Source organism: Otolemur garnettii, unplaced genomic scaffold (genome assembly GCF_000181295.1).
Source record: "Otolemur garnettii isolate 467f Iridium unplaced genomic scaffold, OtoGar3 scaffold00012, whole genome shotgun sequence".
NCBI lineage: Eukaryota > Metazoa > Chordata > Mammalia > Primates > Galagidae > Otolemur > Otolemur garnettii.
Window position 1 is genome coordinate 23425422 of NW_003852407.1, and position 9549 is coordinate 23434970.

Below are 9549 nucleotides of genomic sequence, written 5' to 3' on the forward strand. Positions count from 1 at the left end.
TTTTTTTTTTTTTTTTGACTTGGCCTGTAGGTCCAGATGCTACAGTTCTCAGATTATGGCCACATGCTAAACTGTGAGAGGTGCAGCCTGAAAGTTGTCACTTTGCAAACACAAGAGGAAGCCTCACTGTTCCCAGGGCTACCTCCTTGCAGCCTCTTGGGTTAGGATGACAGACCCTCGCACAGCTCATTGGAACCAGGGGGATGAGCACGTCTTCCCTGAAAATCACTGTGGCTGGAGTTTTGCCTTCTCATCAGTGACCATCAATCTCTAGCTAAAGTTCTTTCCAGACAACTAGTTGTTTTGACCCACCTCCATCGCTGAGCTTTCTTTTGGTTCCAAGACTGTCCCTGTTCAGTCTTTCCACTTAGATTCTGTCGAAGTCTGGGGTCCTACTCAGAAGTGCCAGGCTTCCCCCAAGAGACATACTCAGAAGTCATCCTGATAGTGGAAAGAGGGTCACATTTAATCCCATCTCTTCAGCTCCACCTTCCATCTTGGCAACACACACTTTCCTCAGATAACTGGCTGGACAGGATCAAAACCATTCAATGATCTTAACATCCAGTATATGAGAATTAGGTCCAGAAAGCAGACAGATGATTCTGAACGAAGGATAAAGCATTTCACTCTTGTTCTTTCCAGCCCCCTACCATTCTATTATTCAGAGTATGAGCTGCAGTTTTTTAAATGAAGAAAAATGTTTCACCTTAAAAAAACTAACTGGAAAAGAAAATCATGGTGGTACTTTGCTAAGAAGAATATTCTCTAGCTCCATCCAAGTAAATATGAAGGAGGTAAAATCTCCATCTTTCTTTAGGGCTGCATAGTATTCCATGGTGTACATATACCACAATCTATTGATCCATTCATGGGTTGATGGGCACTTGGGCTTCTTCCATGACCTAGCAATTATGAATTGGGCTGCAATTAACATTCTAGTACAAATATCTTTATTGTAGTGTGATTTTTGATCTTCTCAATATATACCTAATAGAGGAATTATAGGATCAAATGGCAGGTTTATTTTTAGTTCTCTAAGTGTTCTCCAGATGACTTTCCAAAAGGGATGTATTAGTTTGCAATCCCACCAGCAGTGCAGAAGTGTTCTCTTTTCTCCACAACTATGCCAGCATCTGTGATTTTAGGATTTTGTGATATGGCTAATCTTACTGGTGTTAAATGATATCTCAAAGTAGTTTTGATTTGCATTTCTCTGAAGAAAAAGTATCCAATGTACTCAACCCTATTATGAAACTAAATTATAGCTTTCAGAGGAAAGCTATAACCCAATTTTAGCCCAGAAATATAGGGAGAGGGGAGAGGGAAGGGAGGGGAGAGGGTGGGTGGAGGGAGGGAGATTGGTGGGATCACATGTATGGTTTATCCTATGGGAGTACATGTGAGTCTTTCTAAATGTAGGATATAAATGTCTGAACACAGTGACTAAGAAAATGACATGAAGGCTATGTTAACCAGATGGATGAAAGTATTTCAAACCGTATATAGAAACAACACACTGTACCCCATGATAGTATTAATGTACACAGCTACAATTTAATAATAATTAAAAAAAGAAATTAATGGTGTTGACTATGATTTTCTAGGGCTTTCTGAATATATAGAATTTATCAATAATCAGCTTAAATTTCTCTTTCCTCTGTTCTAACAAAAGAAAAAAAATGATTCTCTGTGAGGGATGAACCTGTTCTCTCTCTCTCCACACACACAAACACACACGTATGCCGGAAATTACAGAGCCTCCTTGCTTATGTCATGCAGGGATGAAAAATTCTACTTCTGATCATAATATTACTCAAGAATGTCATTTGATAATACAGGAAGTTCATAAACCATTAGGATAATGATTCCTAATATGACTTGTCAGTAAAATATGGAAATCATTTCTTGTTACCCATTTGTACTAATTTTATCTTACATTTATTTAGTCAGCAGTGAAGACTTTCAAAGGTGATTGTTTCCCATTGATTAATTCCCAGTTCTAACACTTAGATCACCAAATGATATATAGTAATATTTTCTTAACAGTGCATTTTTACAGAAAAGAGGATTTATATCTCAGCCGACTTACTTAAGAGGTCTCAGAAATGTGAGAGGAAATGGCTACAAGTTTTGCCACTGGCCTGTCCATTCTTATCCTGAGATACTTAGAGAGTCTCAGTGCTGGGGTTCTGTAAATAGAGGGAAACTTATTTTGTGCCCCTTACAGCTCACTTACCTCCCTTGGCCTCTCCTTTGCATTTTGCTCTGTCCACCTTTACCCCTCAGTCTCAGCTCAGAATCAACCTGTGGCTCCGGCTGCTGCTGTAGTAGCTTCACACAGCTGCCCACCTCCTTGGGTTGCTTCATGTAGCTGCCCACCTCCTTAGGTTCCAAATGTCTCTTGACCCTTCCTCTTGAGGACTCAGTTGAGACCATCAGGGCACTTCTTCTTCAACTACTCAAAGGTTTTCTTAGCAGATCTTATAAAATAATTTGAGCTGATGGATGGTGGTTCATGCAAGGGGCCACACCATCAGCAGTATTTATATTTAGATTAGCGTCAAGAGCAAATCCGAGGATGACGGTAAGCATTCCTGGCTGAAGTGAACGTCTATGTGTGTGGAGACACATTCTGCAGAGAGAAGGAGACGAGATGCGTTTGGGGGGCCCTTCTCCCGGTCTCTCAATCTCTATGTGTACCTGCCTCTTTACAGGTCAGGACTTGCCCTTGGGTATTGTTTGGAGGCATTAAGTAGCTCCTTATTTGGGGGTTCTTCCTTGGTGATAATCATAGTGATAATTATGCCCTCATGGTTTCCAGCTGCCCACTGTTTTCACTGTGCCCTTATCTAGTTTTATTTGCTGTGTCAGCCGTAGCAGCAGCAAATCATCCTGCTCTGCCTCTGTCTTGATGCTCGGGAGGTTTCTGAGATAAAAGTCCATGGGTAAGAACTTCAACCCTATTCCGTCACTCACAAAGATTCGAACTTTATTTTTAACTGGGTGCAGAGAAACACGGGTATGCTGAGGGGATTTATACCCATTGTACAAAAACTGTCACTTCCTACTCCGGCCTGCCCTCTGTGCAGACTCACGGCCGCATTCAGCCATGCCATGGAGCCCCTTTCTCTTTTCCCAGAAGGAGAAAAATCTACACAATTTTAAAAATAGAAAGAAGAGATGAAAAAAAGACAATAGGAAAAAAGCTATGTTCATTCCTTTGCCTTCTTCCGTGTTCTTTTCTCTAACGGTATAAATGCTGAAGGAAGAAAAAAAAAAAGAACCCAAGCTTTTATAAGGAAGAATTCACTGTCAGGCATAAAGCTCTAGTCAGGCAGACACTCTATTTCATTCTAAGCAAGAGTGACACCCTTAGGAGATAAGAATTGCATAGGATTATGCAAAAGCTTGAAGGCCAAAAGAGGGGCATTTAAACATACTAGGTAATCCTAAACAGATGTTGTTAAGATCAAGATCAGGCTCTGTGTCTTAAGCAGAGAGAGCCTGGGGCTGGCCCTGCTTTGATGGATCCCAAGTGGCAATCCACTGTGCTCTGACACCAATCATATACATGAAACATAAGACGCGTTCCCAAAAAACAGTCAGAGTTACATGGTTACAGACAACCTATCTGTAAATAGGTAATGAAATATCTGGCATGCTTTTCCCTAATTCTTGTGAGGGAAAAAGCTAGTGTTTACTTACCTTAATGCTTGACTGGAGTAAATATGTTTAATACATAATTATGACACTAAACTGTCATTTAAATGTGGTAAATATTTCTCAGCTGGAATTGTACTGGAACACAAGGTAATCCCAACTGTCACTGAGCAATCGTATTAAACTTGACATCCAAAGACTGTTTTCTCTGTAAGGCCTCTCATATGTTACAGTGAAATTCCAAGGGACTTTATCAGTTAATTGGAAGACAAATACCGACAATCCCTTCATGCACAAGACTTACAATTTAACCTGTAATGACAATAAAGCAAAAAAAAAAAAAAATGCTGAAACTGAATTCATAGACTAGTGTGATGGTGACGATTTATTTTTTGATGAATAATGAAGAAAAATGTCACATGAAGAAAAGTGGAAGAACTGAAGCTCCTGCCAGGGGCTTCCAGGTGAATGTCCACTGACTCCTGAAATGGTTTGACTTTCATAGGGAAATGATGGTTTGATGTAAATCACTTGTCTGCCAATTAGCTCTATCCTTAGTATTCTGTGATTGGTTTTGTATTAAAACATTGATGGAGACAGGTGCAATTGGCTTACACCTGTAATCCTAGCATTCTAGGTGGGTGGATAGCCTCAGCTCACAAGTTCAAGACCTGCCAGAGCAAGAGCAAGACCCTCATCTTTAAAAATAGCCGGGTGCTGTGGCAGGCACCTCTAATCCCAGCTACTCGGGAGGCTGAGGCAAGAGGATCACTGGAGCCCAAGAGTATGAGTTTGCTGCGAGCTATGATAACACAGCACTCTACTGAGGGCAACAAAGTGACACTCTGTCTCAAAAAGAAAAAAACACATTGATGGGATTGGCTCAAATGAAAGGTGAATACAAAGATTGATGAACACTGCTCAACTATTCCTGACATTCATGGAATAATCTTCTTTATTAGGAAAAGATGCTGGGGGAATTAATTACACCGGCATATCTTTCAGTCCCTTGGAGCTGAATAAACAAAAGAAATTGCCAATAATTGGAGAGAGCAGAAAGAAATGAATTCCAGTGCTGAAGTCAACAAACCAAATACTTCAGCTGGAGCCCAAGCCCAGACGTACAATAATGAGAACAGCAGTAATTTTCTCCTGCAGCCCCAGTTTGCACAGAGTAAACCCAATAAATAAGAAGAGGCAGAACTTCAAAACCCATAGCTGAAGTGCAAACAGCAGCAGCTTTGCAAGTTGGGAAGTCGGCACATTGAAATGTCTGGCCATCGGCTCCTCATCACTGCCACCAACCCGAGGAATTGCAGCAGCTGCGCTGAGCGCCACACCACAGCTCTGGGTATTCTAGAATCCCTGAGGGGGCTGGAGCTCCTTGCAGGCACTGCACTCATTGTTATCCCTAATAGGAAGACAGGAGTCATATGATATATGTGTTTTACAATTACGTTGTTAAAAAGGATAGGCCTGAGAAAATAAGTGTGTTTTTCTGAGTGAGGGGCTAAAAAGTAACACAGGGTTAGCGCCTAAATATTTAAATGGTATTGATTGGTCCTGGAAAAATGATAACACACAATGAAACTTACTAATGTGTACTTAAGGCTAAATATTCAGGACATTAAAAATAAAAGCACCCAACCAACACGACAAAGGCCCACTAAATAGTCACTAAAGCCATTAGTCGTTCTCTAGTTTTCTGAATAATTATATTAGAAACAATATACCCGTGTGCCGTTCTTGTGAAATATTGGGGAGCATAAGTAAGCACAAAGTCACTGGATTTTAAGGACTGATTTCTGACTACACCTTTTTTCTTTTTCAACACAGCCTGATAGGAGGGCCGTTGATCCTCGTCACACCCTGGCCCTAACTTCAGACGGAACTATGTCTTCCTTTTCTGAATTCTCAGGTACTTAACACTAATTTAATGGAGTTTTTTTTTAAATGCTGTTTTATACTATGCTTTTAGTCTTGCATCTTATATTTCTTGTGGTACAGTAAATTTCTTTCTTTCTTCTATTTTTTTTTTTTTTTTGAGACAGAGTCTCAAGCTGTCACCCTGGGTAGAGTGCCATGGCATCACAGCTCATAGCAACCTCCAACTCATGCTCTCGAGTGATCCTCTGGCCTCAGTTTTTCTATTTTTAGTAGAGATGGGATCTGGCTTTTTTTGCTTAGGCTGGTCTCAGAACTCGTCAGCTCAAGCAATTGACTTGCCTTGGCCTCCCAGAGTGCTAGGATAACAGGTGTACAGTGAATTTCTTAAAGGTAATGTCTGGCTTATATTCATTTTTGAATCCCTCTAGCATGAGTCAAATACTTTCCAGGCGTCCTCAAACTACGGCCCACGGGGCACATGCCCGCCTAGGACATTTATCTGGCCCGCCAGGTGTTTTTGCCACCGCTGCCAGTCCTGCTTAGCAGCCGACTCATCCCGGGGCCCGCAGTCCGGCCTTCCAATGCTCTGAGGGACAGTGAACTGGCCCCCTGTTTAAAAAGTTTGAGGACCCCTGCTTTACACATAGGTAGCACTCAGTAACTGTTTATTGAGACAATGAATGAATGAGTAAATGCATATCCAGAAACTCTCCTGCCTAGATGGATATAATGTAATAATAATGAGATGTCAATCAAATTACAGGAAAATCACAATAAAACGATAAAGAAAATGTGACATCAATTGACATGCTCTTTAGTTTTCTCATAGTGGTGCTTAGAATTGATGGTAAATAAATATGCACTCATGGTATCCAGTATATAATTTTTTTTAATGTTATAAAATTCAGAAATAATTTCATTTCAGTTTCTTTGTATTATCCTAGTGAGGACTCATTTCTGTGTAGACTCATCCTAGGGAGTCCCATAGTTGCCAGAGAAAGCAAAAGACGTCCAGCAAAATTTAAATATCATATTAACAATATATAAATTTTTAGCAGAAATAACTCTTGAGCATAAGAATGTTCCAAATATCACATGGACCACAGGTATGTAAAAAATAATTTATGCTAAACATTGTATGTTGTTTGACTGAAACTCAAATTTACTTACATGAAGCAATTAGTTGAATATGCATATTCAAATGTGCAGCCTGTCTTTTTATCTGCGAAGTCTGAAAACCTTAGTAGTGATGGAAAAATCAAAGGAGAACCAGATGGAATACACGTGGCACAGACAGAGCAGTGAACCTGGTTGCTGGATTACCTCTGAGCAAAGGACTATGTTCGTGGTACCCTCTTCCTGACAAGCAATACAAGATGCACACTTCTCCCAGAGCCGCGCGGATACGGCACACTGACGGCTCTGCACTAAGCACAGGTGCCTTGCTGTGGTTTTCTTTCCATTGGTCTTTATAGGGAGTTTTTTTTTAAAAATTGGACTGGCCATTAGTAGATCTGGATTTGTTGGGAAAAAAATAAATGCAATAAAAATAAATAAATGGGACCTGTGAGAAAGAACCAGATGTTTTAGCGGAATAAAATGCTATTTTCTGATCAAAGTCTTAGATTTCATAATCCAGGAGCCATAAGGCATACCTTTTTCAGAGGAAGTTTCAGGAGGGATGAGGTTGGAAAACAATTTCTGTAGGATGGGAAAAGGGAAAAGATAAATCCAGAGAAAGTATTGAATGGAATATCTGGAAGGTTCTATAGGGCCTTAAAGCCAGCCTACCTGGGTGCTGGCCAGGTTCTGTTTATTTGCCTCATGACATTGAGCAAGGCACGTAAGTTCTCTTAGCTCAATTTTGTCACTTGTTGAATAATGAAAATAACTATATGTATCCTTCAGGATAGTCAGGAGGACACTAAGTGAGCTCAACTCTTCATTAGCATATGGTAACTACCCAGTAAAAGGCGTGGGCCGTGATTTCTGTTGTAGATACAGCAGATTGGACAATGTGTCCTGGCAATGCTCGACTTCCCCTTTGCTGTCAAAACCACAGGAGATTTCAGTCTACATCTAGCTGCTCCTTACACACAGATTCAATTATTAAGACACTAAGGTTCACCAAGGAAGAAAAGAATATTTAATACAACAGATGTCTTCCCTTGAGAACGGGGGAAGCTGCCTCCAATCCATCTTCCAAACTAAGGGAGATCATAGACTTTTAAAAGTAGAGGTCATGTACATTGGAGCAGGTCTTGTGCTCTGGGAAAGGCCTTGTACACTGGGAAAGGTCTTGTGAATTGGGCCAGATCTTCTGCATGGGGACAGGTCTTGTGCACTGGGACAGGTCTTGTGCTCTGGGGAAGACCTTGTGCTCTGGGGAAGACCTTGTGCGCTGGAGCGGATCTTAAGCAGGTGACTCTTGACATCTAGAATCTTGGGAAGGGGCCTTTGGAATCTCAAGTCCCTTGTCTTGCAGAAAATCTTCCATTTCTGGAAACAGTTCAAAAAAAATTTTTTTTCAAGTAGGTCGTTAAGGGACAGGATTATCTAGGGGTGGGGGCCGTCAATGAAATTTGCTCTATGGGCAAGCTGGTTACACCTTTTCCAGGCTAAGATAACTTTCCATTCGTTTTTCTTAATCTCAGTGACTAAATGTCTTTTACTCTACCATTTTCTGTCACAGCACCCTGTTCTTGGTCTGCAGCCTGACTCAGGAGTAAAAGCCCAAATACTATGGAAGGGTCCCAATCAATAGAAAGTATTTTCAAGCTTAGAGGAGGAACCAGGGACAAAGGCAAAGCAGAGATGACCCATTCAAACTAAAAAGATGACTGCTGAAGATTTTGAATAAAATATTTGATTTCTAAACATGATATACACTAAAAACTAACCACTTGCTCATCAAAGCTGTGTATTCCTTCCTTCTCTCACTTGTCACGAAGAGGACTTACCTAAAAAAGGTAAAAGACTAAGGCAACCAGCCTTTCTCTTAGAGACCGTGACTTGCAAATTTCTGCATTAGGACAGACTAAGGGGACCACAGACCACTTCACAGAGAAGTTCTAAGTTTTCTTTCCCATTGTTGCCGAAAGACCCTTAAGGAAACAATGCAGTTAGAGAGATTCCTTTCTCATTTCTTTGGTTCTCACATTCTTTCATTCTTCCTTCTGCTTGTTTGGGTTCATAATAGAGCCACTTTCTAATCACTACCTTTTCAGATTATCAAAAGGACTCCCTCGGCCTTCTCTGATGTGGGATTCATTTGAACAGGGCACTAAGGATTCTTTGTTTTGCTGGATTCCTGCGTCCATTAGGGTTCAATGGAGCCCTTGCCAGCAGACAATGGAGTGGATCTGAGGCCTTTCTGCTTGGCTAACTACTCCTCAAATGCTGAGCTGAAAGGCACCGAGGAGATTCATATTACCAAAAACGAATTAGCAACAAAAGATTCAACGAAAGGATTGCACAAACCAGGGTGATTTTCTGCCATAAATCTATTGATTGTTCTTCTTTCTGTAATCTTTCTACAAAGTAAATGGCTTTGCCTAACCACCTCACTGCCTACTGATATTGTTGTGAACCCAAAGATGGTTTGGAAGTTGTCTCCCTAAGAGTGATTATCCTAAAGCCTGCTTGCTCCTTATCGACTCTAATGAGTTCTCCAACGGCACTGCTTTCATTACACTCCTTTTGTTCTGCCACAGAGAAATGAATTTAAACAGCCGTTATTCAAGAGCCAAGGCATTTATCGATTGGATAAACGCAAACCTGAGATTTGGTTGTGCTCCTCTGAAACCTGCTGGCTTGCTCTCTCTGTCTATTTTTTTTTTAATTTATCGGTTCCCTGGTTTGCTTTCCACCTGCTGGTCCTAGAAGAGTTTGGTGAAGGCAGGAAGGGAAGGGGCTGCAGAAACTTGTCTGGCATAATCCTAAATCTCCTTCTCGTGCAATTCTAAAAGTATCCTCAGAGGATTTTTTTATTTTATTTTA